Consider the following 17354-nt stretch of genomic DNA (forward strand, 5'->3'; position numbering starts at 1 on the left):
TGTTTCCAGGAATCGAGGGTTTGAGTTATAAAAATAGGCTGAAGAAGCTAGGACTTTTTCAGCTAGAGCAAAGGAGATTGAGGGGTGACCTTTTATAGATGTTCATAAAATCATGAAGGCATAGATAAGTTGAAAAGCAAGGATCATTTCTGTAAAATTGAGGAGATCAAAACTAGGCGGTGTATTTTTAAGGTGAAGGCATATTGTAAAAAAGACACGTTTTTATACACAGTGGTTCAGGTATGGAATGAGCTGCTGGAGAAAGTGTTGGATGTAAGTACAGTTACAACAAGAAAGGTTTGGAGGGTAATGGGACAAATGCAGACAGGTGGAACTAGTTTAGTTTGGGAACACGGTCAGCGTGGAGTCATTGGACCGAAGGATCTGTTTCCATGCTGTATGAGTATGACTCTCTGACTTTACAACTTGCAATAACATTTCTGTTCCTGAACAGGATGGACAGCACATCTGCTGTGCGGCCTGTTGTAGGGTGGCTGTGGAATATGCTGTGCCTAAGAAATGCCAACGAATGTGCTGTTCTTCTAACCTGCAACATGAAGTCTGGAAAGCATTGTGTAACTTATTTTGCCAGGATGTTAAAAATGTGGAATTTCAGCCCTGTCCCTTCAGATTAGAAAAGTTGGTTTGAAATCGCATTAGCATCTCCCCCACGCTTTGTTTTTTTTTTGTTGGCTTAACGTGTGAACCTCAGCCTTGTACATAAGTTTCAAAGTTTGTGTAAAAGTTCAAGAAGCAAAACCGGCACCAATCATGTCTCTTGCACGTAACTTCTGTGTTGCACTGATGGACAGGAGTAAAAACAGACCTGTCAAAAGGCACCTGGGATTTGCAGCTTATCTACAGAAAAGCTTCCTTTTGATTGGCTCTAAATTGACCACAGGCTGTGTTCACTTACAGCGATTAGATTTTGTAACCTCCAAGGAATGAATGTATATCAGTCAAACTCAACAAACTGCACAAAAAATATGTATGAGACCATTGTCTTGTACAATGCTCCATGGAAAATAATGCAACACCCTGAAACTACAGTGGGTAATTTACTGAAGGAAAGGTGAAGTTGGCAAATGCAAATATACAGGTTCATCGAGTTCACCAAGTATCAGCTCTGCTTATTCTCCTTGCACACTAGAGGTTGAGTAACCAGGGATAAGCAAAACAAAACAAGCTGAGGCTAATTCTCTGACCCTCAACCCCAATCCCCAAAGGTGATTTTTTTTTTTCCACACATTTGCCCATAGGATTATAGGGATCACTGGCATGATCCAGCACTTGTAACCCATTCCTGAGTGCACTTGATGTGACTGGCCTGCTAGAGCTATTTCAGAGGGCAGTTAAGAGTTAATCACTTTGCTGATGATCTAGCTCACATGAGGCCAGACTGGGTAAGTATGGCTGATTTCTGAGTGAACCTGATGGGCATTTATGATGAGCAACAGTGGTTACAAGGTTGATATTTTACCAAGTTCTAATTTCTGGTTCTTTTAATTGAATTTGGCCATCTGCTGTGACATGAACTCAGATCCATATGTCGCGAGCAATAGGGTCTGGGTCTCTGAAATAATAGCCCAGTTACATCACCTTTATTTCAAACATATATACTCTCTTCATTTTAAAAAAAAATTACATGCGCAGTCACTAAAGCAGTTCAGTTCTGTATGGTAGCCTATGAAGAAAAACAGACAAAACATTGGAGTTTGACAAACACACCAAAGGCACCTCTTACTTGTGTAAGATTATTTCCACATATATTTGAGTGACATCATCACTACACCAGCCCCGCCCCTGAAAGCAAGTGAGCTCTAGGAGCAATCATAATCAGGAGGTAAATTTAACATTCTACCTTTTAATTGAATGTAGTGATTGCAGCTCTCCCTGCAATTTAAAATAATAGTAGACAATAGGTGCTGGAGTAGGCCATTCGGTCCTTCGAGCCAGCACCACCATTCATTATGATCATGGCTGATCGTCCACAATCAGTATCCTGTTCCTTATCCCCATAACCCTTGATTCTACAAAATAGACGGTACATATGCATTAAAGAGGAAGCTAATAAGATGAAATTGAGTGGGAGGATGGCAGTGTGGAGCATGTGCAGACGTTGACTAAATAGTATGCTTTTGTGAAGTAAATTCAACCTGACTTATTCAGCCTTTTTTAAAATGTTTGCAGTAAACTTACTTCCACTGCATGAAGCCAACAGCTTTGTCAAACACTGACTCCCGAGGGGAAATGGATAAACATGACGACTCACTTAGTCCTATATTTATGTGACTTGTGCAGCCGTATTTCACATTCCCAAGCCCCGCTCCTTCAGACGATCTGTGCATAAGTACACAGTCTAGTTCCTTCATAATTTTAACAAAACCGTTGATATGTTCTCCCCACGGTGGGGGCTTGTCAGTTTAGTAGATTAGATGGATAGCATGTGTTTCAGAATAGTGACAAAGGCACGGGTTCCATTCCAACTGAGGTATACTTAGGATCTCTGCCCATACTTTGCTTTTGATGAACGGTGACCCCCTTCGAGCTGCAAAGCCAGTTGTGTCTCACACAGAAGATGCCTGTTTTTCTTTGTGGATTATGGTTTTTATCTTCTGACCTACCTACCCCAAATCCTGTGCTGTCGGCTAACAGGATCAACTGTTTCAGTTTATTACGATGGGTTAATCCAGCAGCCCTGTTCGGAATCTCGTCCAGAGCTTCAATATCCACTCCCATCTGAGAAGATGAGAATTGATCAGTAGTCTAAATGAGGTCCAACCATGGTATTGGCTGTGGATTTTAATATACAATGAAAGTGTATGGATTTGTTTGATTTTTGTCATTTTTTCTCCTCTATCAATTGATTAGATTGTGGCTGATCATCTATCCCAATGCTATTTTGCCCTGACTCGATTACTTTTGATAGGCAGGGTTAATCTCAAAATAAAGACTAAAAGAACTGCAGATGCTCTAAATCAGGAACAAAAACAAAGTCGCTGGAAAAGCTCAGCAGGTCTGGCAGCATCTGTGAAGGAGAAAACAGAGTTAATGTTTCAGGTCCGGTGACCCTTCATCAGAACCCTTCCTGTTCTGCGGAAGGGTCACCGGACCTGAAACATTAACTCTGTTTTCTCCTTCACAGATGCTGCCAGATCAGGGACCAATCTCTGTCTTGAATAGACTCATTGACTGAGTCCTGCACAGTCCTATGGAATACAGAATTCCAAAGATCTACCACTTTGAGTGAAGAACTTCCTCCTCATCTCTCTTCTAAATGGTCTGCTCCTTATTTGAGGTGGTCCCTCATTCATGACCATACAGTCATAGGGAAACGTTCTTCCTGCATTTACCATGTTGAGCCCTATAGAAGGCACAACTTGCAGACTTCATGTGTGTTTTGTGTATATAACGTTTTGTATTCAATGTACATGTGTCAGTTTTAGAAACCACGTGCATTTCTGAGTGTTAAAGGATAAGCTTGCAGAATCGTGACCCACATGCCGATTTCTGGCTGTGCTGTAACTTCAATGTTAACCAATTGGGATTCACCGTCAATCCATAAAAGGTAGAGATTAAGGAAACTGAAACTTTTTCGTCTTTTTGTGAGCCCATTCTTGGGTAGAGGATAAACTCGGTAAATTCCGTTTGATTGTTAATGGTTTAGGGTTACACAGTTGAGTAGTCTTTCTCCAAGCTGTCCCAGCTGGTCAATGGGTATGAGATGGAACATATCAAGTTAATCTTACCCTGTGGGAAAGTTTTTAGTAAGAACTCATTTGCAGTTCAAGTGATTATAATTTTTTTTAACCAAATCTCTCGCACAGTGTATCTACAATTTGTTGCTAAGCTAATTTCCCTTTACATGTTGTTTTGTCCAGCACAACATTTGTTAAATTTCTATGTTTTGAAGATGGATTGAGATTTGTGTTAAAGGTTTTTGACTGCTTTTGCTTCCTTTTTCATCTCTATTGTTATAGCTTATTTAATATTTACTTTGATAAAATCTTTGATTAGCTCAGGACTGTCTGGCTTTGGAGCCATGCACAACTCAGTTTAAAAACCTGTGTAGTTCCCACCCATTATCAGTTGAACACTCAAAGGTAACCAAATGGCCTGTGTTTATTTTATTTTTTAAACTTTGATTCATGTTGTGTTTGTGAGAAAGTTGTGTTTGTGAGAAAGTATCATTCTTTTTCCTTTGTTTAAAAAGAACCTTAAAATATTTTTGAAACTTTGTCTTCGTCTTGCTTTGCATTATTGATGACATTTGAGAAACAACATTTGTCTTTTTGAGTTTTTTTTGACTAAACATTGAAAATGTTATCAAGGCTGATTTGGTCCCTGGGTTAGATCAAGGTCAGTTAGTTCATTTAGCTGGATGGCTGGTTTGTGATGCAGAGTGACCTCAAGAGTGTGGGTTCAGTTCCCACACCAACTGAGGTTACCATTAAGGACTGTCCTTCTCAACTTCCTCCCTCTACCTGAGGGATGGTGACCCTGAAATTAAACTGAACTTGCCACCACTTCTCTCTTTAATGAGAGAGCAGACCTCTGCTCTGGTAGGCCTATGGCAAATTTTCCTGGCTTAGGATAGCTTATTCATCTATTGTCCAGTCTCCTCCCGACCACCCAAACCAGGCAAATGGGACAAACTCACCTGTCTTTGTAAGGAAAGATGAACCTTCTGCATTCTGACAAAGGGTCATGAGACTCTTAAGTGTTTGCTTTGTTTTTCTCTCTACGGATGTTGCCAGACCAGCTGAGATTTCTCCAGCACTTTGTGTTTTGTTTCAGATTTCCAGCTTCTACAGTTGGTTTTTATCTTGGGCTTTGATTCCCAGTTTTGTGTAAGGTGCTGCTGGGCCTGGCCTGTGATCATCACCTCCCCTGTGTCCGAATTTTAATATCTCTCTTTCTGGGTCACTTTGCAAGGTTTGTTTCTGGGGCTCCGTTTAACAATGAAGTAAATGTTCTGGTGAATTTACATGTGTTGCAAGTTGCTGATGTTATCAGATCTTCATGTTCTGATGTAGGTTTCTTTGATCAGTGAAACAACTGCTCTGAAAACAAACCTCTGCAAACTCCTTAGCGCATGAAGGTCACGCAAGATGTGGAAGGAGTAGAAATGCAAGTTCCAGCTCAGTTTTCTGGGCGTCGTGAGTTGCATCAGCAAGACATGCAGATTCCCCACAACCCACAGCTTCTGTTTTAGACAGTGTCCCTTTTCTTGATTCTTGCAAAACTCCTCTGTAACCACTGTCTAAGATTGTAACTTGCTTTATAACTCACGTGCATTTGAGTTTCCAGACTGGCTTGGTTTATATTTAAAGGTCAGCCACTACTTAATGTTTCTGCTATTGTGTTGTCCAACACAGCCTTACTCTGAGCAAGATGTTTCTTGGTAAATAGTTTTCCTGTCCTAGCAAAATATAAGGCCTGCTCAGTAAATTAATACATAAGGCAGAGTGTTATCCCATCCTTTGTCGAAGTTGTCGTGGGAATGTGGGAATGACCATTTGGATGATACTGATGAGGGCGGCCGGTACTTTCTGTTACACAGATATTCAGGAGTTGTGGAGGAGAGAAGGAAGAACTCAAGAAGAGAGCAGCAAGGGAAGCCAAGCGGTATGTTGTGTTACAACAGTAGCCTTTTGCCTAAATCCACACAGGCACTGAGAAGTGCAAAACAGACTCTCGACGGTGAGACCAGAATTGAAAGGATCTACATACCTCTACAGGCTAATCCACTTGGTCGCTTTTTTTTGAGCTGAAGGGCTGAGGGGAGAGGTGTTAGAGCCCTCAACATTAAGGTAATACTTGAGAGAGTCAAAAACAAGATACCAGAAAGATAACAGTCCAGCCTGTCTCTGCCTCCCTAACCTGTTCTTCCTCTCACCCATCCCTTCCTCCCACCCCAAGCCGCACCTCCATCTCCTACCTACTAACCTCATCCCACCTCCCTTGAGCTGTCCGTCTTCCCTGGACTGACCTATCCCTTCCCCACCTATACTGTCCACCTATCATCTTTACTCTCCATCTTTGGTCCGCCTTCCCCCCCCCCCCCCCCCCCATTTAATCCAGAACCCTTACCCCATCCCCCTCTCGGATGAAGGGTCGAGGCCCGAAACGTCAGCTTTTGTGCTCCTGAGATGCTGCTTGGCCTGCTGTGTTCATCCAGCCTCACATTTTATTATCTAGAAATTCATAACAAATCTCTTTACGTAGAGTGCTCAAATTGGAGAGTAGTTGCGGCAAGCTACAGATGAGGGAGTGAGGTATAGAAGGATCTGCTGCTAGGTTGAAGTGAAGTTGATTAGAAAAAGCTAGTACATCAGGAGCGCTGGAGTTGAATATTAGGGCCTGTTAAGGAATGAATTTTCCTCGTGTTAAGTATGTAACAGGAAATTTAACTTAACAGCTGGTTACAACAATCCTTAACAGTCTGTTTTCACTAGCATACACCAGTTGGCTTGTTTATGTAATCTTTTTACTCTGTGTAACGTTCCAATGTCCAGTGTGAAATAAATTTGTATAGGCCCTGGGCAAATTTTACACAAATAATCTCACTTCCAGATGAATTGGAGGAGGCATTTGGGTGGGCCGCAGTTGACGTGAGAAATGAAGTATGATATGCTGATAATGAAGGAGGCATTACTTTGGGTTTTGAAATAGAAAGTATTGTTTGCAGGAGAGTAGGTGAGACTTGCATGATATAGTGTCATAGCTGTTGATTTTCACCTAGCATGATGTTATATCTGTGGCTCCTGTAATGCAAAAATAAGGTGTGGGTCACAATCCTGAAGAATTCAATGAACTTGAATTCCAGTACCTGGTATCTACATAAGTACGTGCAAATGCAGGCACTCATGTGCCTACGCCGAAGCTAAACAATTAAGATTTGATTTGATTTATTATTGTTGTCACGTATCGGGAAACAATGAAAAGTATTGTTTTGCATGCTAACCATGCAAATCAAGTACATCAGGGTAATAGAACAGAATGGAGGGTGAATAGCCAGATCATTATCAACTCCTGTCCAACTGTTCCTCCCTTGCTCTGTCTTGCTCACCTCTCTCTTGCGTGCTCGCCCTCTTTCTTTCCATCTGCCCTTTCCGTCTGTCTGCACAACTTACCTTCTGCATATTTCGTAGCTACCTTTTGGTTCTGAGGAAGGGTCACCAGACCTGAAATGTTAACTCTGATTTCTCTTCGCAGATGCAGCCAGACCTGCTAAGCTTTTCTAGCAACTTCTGTGAATACATCCAGATAGATGGTTTTTATGGTGCGTTCTATAAAAATTGATAAGAATCATTGTGGACATGCTGAATTTCTTTTGTCTTCTGAGGAGGTAGAGGCATTGGTGTGGCTTCTTGACCGTAGTATCAATGTGGATGGAATAGGACAGATTGGTTGTGATATTTACTCTACTCTGAGGAACTTGAGGCTGTCAACTATCCCCACCTTAGCAACATAGATACAAACGGGGTGTGTCTTCCAATCTGCTTTCTGAAGCTGATGGCCAACTCCTTCATTTTGCTGACATTGAGGGAGAGATTTGTCGTCTTGTAACGTAGAGCATTTTTCCTCAGCATGTTATTCTGCAAGAGGGCTCAATAAGATGAACACTCAGACCTTTGTACGAGTAGGTCACATGCTGTGGTACAGAGATGAGTGTGAGCATGTCCCCAAGTGATTTCTGTTGCAGACAAGATCTAACACACCAGAGACGTAGCCTTGGACCAGATTACCCAAGGTCTGACATTTTCTTAGAGTCAAGAAGCCCTACAGTGTGGAAGGAGGCCATTTGGCCCATTGAGCCTGCACCAATCCTCAGAGCATTTTACCCAGTCCCAGCCCCTCACTCTGTCCCCATAATCCCCCACTTAGCATGGCCAATCCTCCTAACCTGCACATCTTTGGACTTTGGACATGCAGGAAACCAGAGCACGCAGAGGAAACCCACGCAGACACGTGGAGAATGTGCAAACTCCGCATGCAGTTGCCTGAGGGTGGAATCAAACCTGGGTCCCTGGTGCTGTGAGGCAGCAATGCTGATTGCTGAGCCACCGTGCCACGTGTTCAATAAAAAGTTGAAGAACAGCAAGTTTACACTGAAGTGAGCTTTTAACTTCAATATTTAGAGACTCATTCAACTTGCATTAGATACGAGACGGAATTAGAATACTTGAAGTGAATAAACAGTCTTCTTCGTCTGAGGCCTTTTTTTAAATTAATGAAAAAAAAATTCGTAGTTAGTGATCCCTAACCATTCCTATTTCATGAAACGTTGATGAAACAACTTGGAACATGTCCCAGTAATTGTACAGTTGCAGAAATGAAGAAACCTCATTGTTTTCTGCACTTTATAACCTATAATCGATGACGTGCAACTGATTTTAATCATTGTCGTTGCTTCAGGTTAAATTACTGTACATATTCATAAAATTTCACAACCAGTGCCTTGTAATGTTGACCACGAATAAATAGCAGTAACTAGCTTTCTTGCAAACAAGTGCTTCTATTTTGTGGACAGGTTGCATTGGATATTTGAATGGCTCCTATTCTCTGTACATATTTATTCTGAGGTTCGGATATCCAAGCATCTTAATCACTTGGAAATCTCTGAGGCAAACTTTAATCTTTGATACTGATTGAGGGTCTGGCGATAAGGAAAGCGGGAGGGGGTCATCCTGCTGAAAGCCAACATCACAAATACCCTTCCTGCTAATGCTCCCACCTGCACTTCTGCCCCTGTGACCCTCACCCACATGTGTGGCGTGTGTCACTCCACGATCCTGGGACTCCACTGCTTGTCCTTCCAGGTATGGCCACAATAACTCTGGTGGCACTGCTGAGCAAAAGGTGAGATTCTATGGTAGGACTTGATTGCAGGCAAAGATTTCACTCCTAATGGCTTCTTCACGACCAGATTGTGGTTCATGGTCTGGGGATGTTTCCGAAAAAAGGCAGTGCAGATTTTGTTTTCTTTCCATCTCTAGCTGGCAGCCAAGGCCCCTGACTGTTCAAGGTGATTCCACCTCCATGTTTATGGCGACATGCAGTGTCATACTGTAGAACCCATACAGTGCGAAAGCAGGCCATTCAGTCCACACTGCTCTGAAGAGCGTCATACCCAGACCCAATTCCTACGCGATCCATGTGTTTGCCATAGCTAACCACCTAACTCGCATATTCCTGGACTATTGGTGGAAACCAGGGCACCCGGAGGAAACCCATGCAGACACAGGGAGAATGTGCGGAGTTTGCACAAACAGTCACCCGAGGGTGGAATTGAACCCGGGTCTGTGGCACTGTGCTGCAGCAGTGCTAACCACTGAGTCGACATATCATCCCTTGCCACTGCGATACACCGGGTAAAGGAAGCCTCTTTGTAAGAATTTGTCATGTCAGGGTGCATCTCGTGCGTGTGCGTGTGCGTGTATCTGTCTATTTAATTACTGGGTTGCTAAAGGTGGAATTTATCAGCATTAGAAGTTGAGGGGGAGAGGTGCTGTGCAATATTGCTTAATACTACATAATCTTCAAAGCAGTATTCATATAGAGCAAACAATGATACAGTTCTCAATTGTTTTGGACTTTGCCTGCTGCATGGCAGTTTTTAGCCCCATTACTATTTTCCACTCATCAGTGCCTCTCCTAAAGTAGATTGTATTCATGATTTCCCCCGAATAGTTGCACCTAATTTTCATCTTCGAGTCCCTCTGCTGCACCTTATCCTGAATTATTTCTCCATCCTGTATCCTAAACAACATTGTTCTGTATACATATTTGGACCTTTTTGAGTGCATTCATCCTTATATGTATCTTGATTGTACTCCCTGGATCTCATTTACTAAAGACTTGAAATCCTCTATTTTTCTGTTAAGTGTCTCTATGTCCACTAACTTTTACACCATGGCTGTTTGTCTGTTTCCACCTGCTCGTCAAAACTACGCCCCCAACCACTACCTTATTTAAAGTACCTCGTGAGTTCTTTTTTATTTTCAAATAGTTTATAGAATTTCAGGTTGTTGTAACCTGCCTGGTCAGGAAAAAGGTGAGGAACCAGAAAAGTTTCTGCTTGCGTTTCTAATTTCAGCTCAGGGAACTTCCAATAGGTCATGCAGACAGCTATACAATTGTAACAGTATTAGGCAATGCCACGATGGGCATTCCTCATTTTATTAGATTCAAATTTCAGGCTAATATTGGCCACCAAAACCAAAGGTAGTACCTACATTAACTTTCAATGATTAAACTGGAACTTTCCTTGTATGAGCTGTATTTTCTACATACTGTCCCTCTTTCTCAAAGAGGTTTTGGAATGCTTCATAAATTGCAAAGAGGTGGCCACTGAAGGAAAGGCGGGTGGGAGAGAAAAGAATTTGCAGCAGAGGTCCAGGAGATACTTCAAGAGTTGGGAGGTGGCAAGGTATGTAGACAGGACAATCCATCGATGAAGGAGCTGTTATGCAGTGTTAGGAACAGTATCTGAGTATAGATGTGTGGCTAGATAGGCTTCCTCACAAGGTGGAACATTGTTCAGTGTGTAATTACAGAGAAATAATTTAGAATAAGGTGCAGCAGAAGGACTTGAAGATGAACATTTAGGTAGAACTGTACTGGAGGATTGGGAATAGTCTACTTTAGGAGAGGCACTGATAATAGAAAAATTTGTAATAGGGATGAAAACACTCATACTGTAGAGTCCAAAACAGTTGAGAATTGTATCACTGTTTACTCAATATGATATTGTAATATAAAATTTGGCAGGTTTTCATAAATTTTGTGGATTGTGCCAGAATGCATTAATAAGTATTACAGCTCTGCACAAGACCATTCAGCCCATTGAGCTCCCACCAACTCCTTCACTCGGAATTCCAAATAGTGCCACTCCCCAAATCCTTACCAACATACTTGCAAGGCTGTTTTTAAATTACTGGCACAATTCCTTTTTCAAGTGATGAATCAGGTGGCTTGTTCTCTAAAAACAAGTTTATTCTCTTGACATCTCTGGTTCCTTTGCCAATTACTTTAAATCTGTGCCACTTGACCCTTCAGCCACTGGAAACAGTTTTTCTTTGTTGAAATGCTTTCTGATTCTCAAATAATGCTGTTGAGTCTGCTTTTAGCCTTCGAGTGAGAACATAAGTTGCTTCAGTCTCGAACAGCCTCATCCATGGAACTATTGTAAGAATTCTCTTTTCTCCAGTGTTTTGTATCTGTTTTCCAGTGTGTGTGGTACCAGGGGTTGAGCACAGCAGTATTGCTGGGCTTGAGTTAGTATTTTATCTATATTTATGATAAATTTGGCTTTTTCACTCTCTCTACCTATTTTTATAAGGTCTAGATCCAATATGCTTTATGAACTATTTTATCAAAGGTGCATAAATACCCTCCGGTCTTGCAAATTAAACTGGGTGCAGAACAGTACTTTGTCATTTTTACCTGTCTCAGAATCTCTACGGTGTGCAACAAGGACATTCAGCCCATTTGAGTCTGCACCGGCCCTCCCATCAAAAAACAAAAGCTTACCCTATCCTATGGCTAATCTACATCCCTGGGCACCACAGACAATTTAGTGTGGTCAATCTATCTAACCTGCACATCCTTGGAATGTAGGAAGAAACACATGCAGACATTGGGAGAATCCACAAACTTCATATTGACAGTCATCTGAGGTTGGAGTTGAACCTGGATCCTTGGTGCTGTTAGGCAGCAGTACTAACCACTTAGCTATCATGCTGTCTCTCCTTGTTCTTCCCAGCAAGTTGTATTGGTTTGTGGCTTTCTGCCTGGGATTCTATCTGTAATATGTCTGTCCATTGCACCAGTCTCCCTGAACTCCTTTTAGCTGCCTTCTGTGCTTTCAAGTGCCATTTCATTTGTCTGTAAATTTTGAAATTATCCCTTCATTCCTCGCCCCCACCTACCCAAGTCTGAGTCCGAGTCAATTCAATAATGGATAGCAAATGTAGCAGTGTTAACAATTAGTGCTGTATTATCTCCCTGTCTTCTATTATTTTATATCTTTGACAATTTTCTATCCATGTTGCTACTACCACTAATACTCCGTGACCTTCACTTTTGCTAAGAAGCCTATTATACGGTACTGAGATAATGGGAACTGCAGATGCTGGAGAATCCAAGGTCTAGGCCCGAAACGTCAGCTTTTGTGCTCCTGAGATGCTGCTTGGCCTGCTGCGTTCATCCAGCCTCACACTTTTTGTTATCTTATTATATGGTACTTGTGCTCAAACACTTTTTGAATGTCCATATGCTCATCAATTACACTGTCCACATCTGTCCTGTTTGTTACATCTTCAAAAATCTCAACCAAACCATATTCTCCTTAACAAATTTGTTTTATGTTTACCTGTTTAATAATCTAACATGTCAAGTTTCTTTTTACTCGCATGTAATCTCTTCAATGCAGACTGTTATACTGACTGGCCTGTAATTCTGTTTTATCCTTCACACGATCTTTTGTACAAGTGTGTAAATTTAACAACGCTCCCAACATCTATAAACTACTGTGATTTTTGTTTAGTTCTTTACTAATGGTAATGTACTTTAGGAACACAGAATTGTCCAAACAAAATGTTTTGCAAATAAGCTTTGGCAGGTAATTTTCATTTACTTGCGAACTGCTGTAAACTTTGCAGTTATTAGTCTTGGTATTTTCTAATCAACTTGTTCAGAGATGTTATTACACCCAATAAAAGCTGAAAAAAAATGTGGATGCTGGAGATCAGACTCAAAAACAGAAGTTGCTTGAAAGCTCAATAGAGCTGGCAGCATCTGTGGAGAGAAATCAGAGTTGATGTTTTGGGTCCAGAACATGAGCTGAGGTAGGATCACTTGACTTGATGTGTTAACTCTGATTTCTCTCCATAGATGCTGCTATGACATGCTGAACTTTTCCAACAATTTCTGCTTTTTGTTGTGGATATGTTATTTACACACCTCTGTAGCAGGTGGGACTTGAAACTGGGCCTCCTAGCTCAGAAGTAGGGATGCCACAAAAAGCTAAACAAAGTGTAGATTTGGATGAACACAGCAGGCCAGGCAGCATCAGAGGAGCAGGAAAGCTGACGTTTTGGGTCTGGACCCTTCCTCAGAAATGGGGCAGGGGAAGGGGACTCTGGAATAAATAGAGAGGTGGGGGGGGGGGTGATGGTGGAAGGTGATTAAAAGGAGCAGATAGATGGAGAGATGACAAACAGGCCAAGGAGGTGGAGATGGAGCCAGTAAGGGTGAGTTTAGGTAGGGAGTTGGGGTGTGGGTTGGTCAGTTGAGGGAAGACAGACAGGTCAGGGAAGCGGGGATGAGCTGGGCTGGTTTTGGGATGATTTCGGGCATTGGGTTCGGGTTGGTCAGTGAGGTGGGAGGAGTGGATGAGTGGTAGAAGAGACGGACAGGTCCGTCTTGACCTGTCCATTTCTCCTCCCACCTCACTGACCAAACCCCACCCCCACCTCCTACCTAACAGCCTCATCCTTGACCTGTCTGTCTTCCCTCAACTGACCAAACCACACCCCAACTCCCTACCTACACTCACCTTTACTGGCTCCATCCCTGCCTCCTTGACCTATCTATCATCTCTCCATCTATCTGTTCCTTTTAATCACCTTCCATCATCGCCTTCCCCCACCTCTCTCTGTATTCCAGAGTCCCTTCCCCTGCCCCATTTCTGAGGAAAGGTCCAGCACCGAAACCTTAGCTTTCCTGCTCCTCTGCTGCTTGGCCTGCTGTGTTCATCCAGCTCTACACCTTGTTATCTCAGATTCTCCAGCATCGGCAGTTCCTACTATCACTTATTATACAACAGATGTCTTTGCATTAAATGCTTATCCCTGCTTAAAGTAAATTGGGACTTTCATTACAGCAGGAAAACAACTGATCTTCAGCCTTATGACGACATTACTGATAGTATATAAGAAAAGAAACTAGCAGTGAAACAACCATTACACGTTGCTCTTTTTTAAACATCACATTTAAGTGTTCTTTTATTACTCCATCATATTATCTAGAAAGCCTGCTCCATCTCTCTCCTTCTCTTCCCTCATTCGAAGTTGAATGAGTGTTATAAAGTGCAGAATGTACTCTTGGACCTCATTTTACATTCAGCACTTTTATTGTTGGATATACAGGGGAAAGATCCTTGTTATAATTCCAAATATACACTGCCAAAACTGGATTTAGTTTGGCTGAAATCATTGTATTAAGGTACCTGTGGGTGCGGATGTTTTCATGGCTTGCCATCTTCGTATTGGGTGACTAATCTAGAAAACGCAAAAAATGGGATTTGATGAAAAAACTTTACCCCGTCATATGTATTTTATTCCATTCCAGTTATTGAAATTCATCTCCCTGTTGTGTAAAGTAAACTGGGAGCTCCCAGTGAGTGAACTTTTATCCTTGATTCTTTTGGCATATAAGATCACTGTTTACTGCTTCACCACCTAGCTACAAATTGACATCACTACCTTGTGACTCAAATGCTGTAATAGTTAGCTCTGTAGTAGATTGTGTTTAATAAACAGGTAGTTCTGCTATAATAGCTTTTGTGCTCCTGAGATGCTGCTGGGCCTGCTGTGTTCATCCAGCCTCACACTTTATTATCTTGGATTCTCCAGCATCTGCAGTTCCCATTATCACAGTTCTGCTATAATGCATGTTTAGTTAATGCAAATAGGCTGTAACGTGGTTAATGAATGGTGGATGCTGTTTGGATAATGCAAACTTTCTGCTGTACAGGTATAGTGATTTTGTTGTTTTTCCCTATAATGTGATTTTCTATAGTCCGTGGTCACACAAGAACACAACTGTCACATTACAGGAGAACTACCTGTACCGCAGTTCTGCGATGATCAGTTCTTTTTTTTTTCTAGGATTGCATACAAGCTTTTTTTTTTGAACAATAAAGTTCCATTTACTACACCAAGTATTTAATAACCATCGCAAAGCTTGAATTTTTTTGGTGCCATTCACACGTTTTCTTCTAATCAGCCTTGTTACATACCTGTAGGTTGGTAAACCCAGGCCTCCTGGTCCAGAGAATTAAGGGTACTACCACGACACCATAGTTCTTTGTTTTTTCTAGTTTCCTGCCAGTCTCATCCCATTGATGTGTTGAAGGGTCAAATCCCAATCCAGAGGTCTCTGCACATAATCTAAAACTTGGATTTGATTTTTACTTGAATCAGCCTTTTCACAGATTTTATTACACATCTCTGAAGCAGGTGGGTCTTGACACTGGCATCTACAACCCCGAGGTAGGGACACTACCGCTGTACCACAAAAGCCCTTAAGCTTTGTGTAATCAAAAGCAGCTGGCAAGAGAACTTTGATCATTATCTATCACCAGCCAACAGACTCTGGCTTGATGCAAACTCCAGGGTATTTCTGAGTTGAGTTGTTAAACCAGGTCCCTCACGCTTGGTGCCTTAAGGTGCGAAAGATTCCACGGCGCTGTTTTGAAGAACAGAGGAGTTTCCCCAGTGCCATGGCCAATTTGTTTTCAGTTATGACTGAAGACAAAATGATCCAGTCTTCTAACTCGCAATCATGTTGCCCTGCTTTGCAACAATGACAAATATCAGTTATTTATTAGCAATAAATCACTTCTTTGAGGGATCCTGAGGTTGTGCAGTGTTCCATATAAGTGTACATATCTATGTCTTAACATGTGCAAATACTGCCTAACGTGAGAACCATTTGAAAAGGTGTTGGCTAAGCAGTCATATAATTGTGTATGCGAGCTCTAAAACTGAAGTTAAATAAATCTCATAGCACTTGGGCTTCCAGCTGCACAGTTTCCGATTGTTGCAATCTTAACTGTTACATGATTGCCTTGCAGATTCCAATCTCACATGCATGCAGGTGACTTCAGTCTCTCACTGTGTTGTTGACTCCTGGGTTCTCTAGATTTTTAGATTCGACTATTCCACTGCATGTCTGGCTGGTCTCCCCTAGTACCCTATGTAAACTAGAGGTCATCTAAAATGCAAGCTTCAAATGCTCAACATCCCTATGCCTCCTGACCTACTCCGGCTCTTGGTCAAACAAGGTCTTGCCTTTTAAAATGTCATAGGCCTTTTTATAAAACCCACCCTATCTCTTTTTAACCTCCTCCAGCCCACAAAAATGCTCTGAGATAGCTTCACTAGGGTAGGTCTTGGCCTAATGGTATTATCGCTAGACTATCAGTCTAGATATCCAGGTAATGTCCTGGGAACCTGGGCTTGAATCCCATCATGGCAGATGGTGGAATTTGAATTCAGTAATAATCAGCAATTAGAAGTCTAATGATAACCATCAAACCATTGCCAATTGTCACCAGGATAAAAAGTCTCTGCTATGGGTCTGGAATCACATGTAGGCCAGACCGGGTGAGAGCAATGTGGTTGACTCCTAACTGCCCTCTGAGCAGTTAGGGTTGGGCAATAAATGCTGGCCTGGCTGGTGACACCTATTTGTCGTGTATGAATTTAAAAAGAAAAGTTCTCCAATTCTGGCCTGTTGAGCATCCCTAATTTTAATTGTCAGTAGTGGCTGTAACTTCACGGGCTGCAAACCTTCAATCAACTGATTGACCAACATTCCAAGCACCACTTGTAGTTTCGGATTGGATCTATCAGCCATCTCCAAACTCCTCATTCTCAATACGAGGGACTGCTTCACAAAAAGAGCTGCCTCAAATGTACACTCTGTAAAACCGTCCCTGCCTCTTTACCTTGTTCCCCGTTTATAAGTGGTTCCATAAAACCTATCTTTTACAAAGCATTTAGCCATTTGATCTAATGTATCTTTATATGACTTAGCGTCTTGGACCTTTTTTGTTTCATTTTAAAGCTGCCACATGAGTACAGTTGTTATTGCTGACCGGAAGTGATCCGATGGCAGAACAAGTCACTTTAAAATATGATGTTGCCAGTTGTCCGTAGCCTGAGAACAATATTTCAAAGATATAATTTGAGTTTCTTCCAGTGCAACTACTGTTTCGGTGGAGGACAAACCATGAAATTATAGATGGAGGAAAACTTCACTTAGTACATTGAGCTTATACTTTCTGATACACCCAGCACAGTTAGCCACAGATTCCAACAATGCCAGAGGAAGTTGATTTAAGCCAGATGGAAAAAAAAAATGCCTCAGTGCATCTTTGCCACGCATTTAACATCACAATTGCTCCTTAAATTTCAAAGGTTATCTGTAACTTTCAGTTCCTCATTTTTTGGCAGAGGCTGTGCTCTCAGAAGAGTTGAGTGACTTAGTTCATTGGTTCTTACAAGGGTAAATCCCACAGATCAGCGAGAAATCAAACTCCGTTGAATTTCTAGCCTGAT

Source organism: Stegostoma tigrinum, chromosome 33 (assembly GCF_030684315.1).
Source record: "Stegostoma tigrinum isolate sSteTig4 chromosome 33, sSteTig4.hap1, whole genome shotgun sequence".
NCBI lineage: Eukaryota > Metazoa > Chordata > Chondrichthyes > Orectolobiformes > Stegostomatidae > Stegostoma > Stegostoma tigrinum.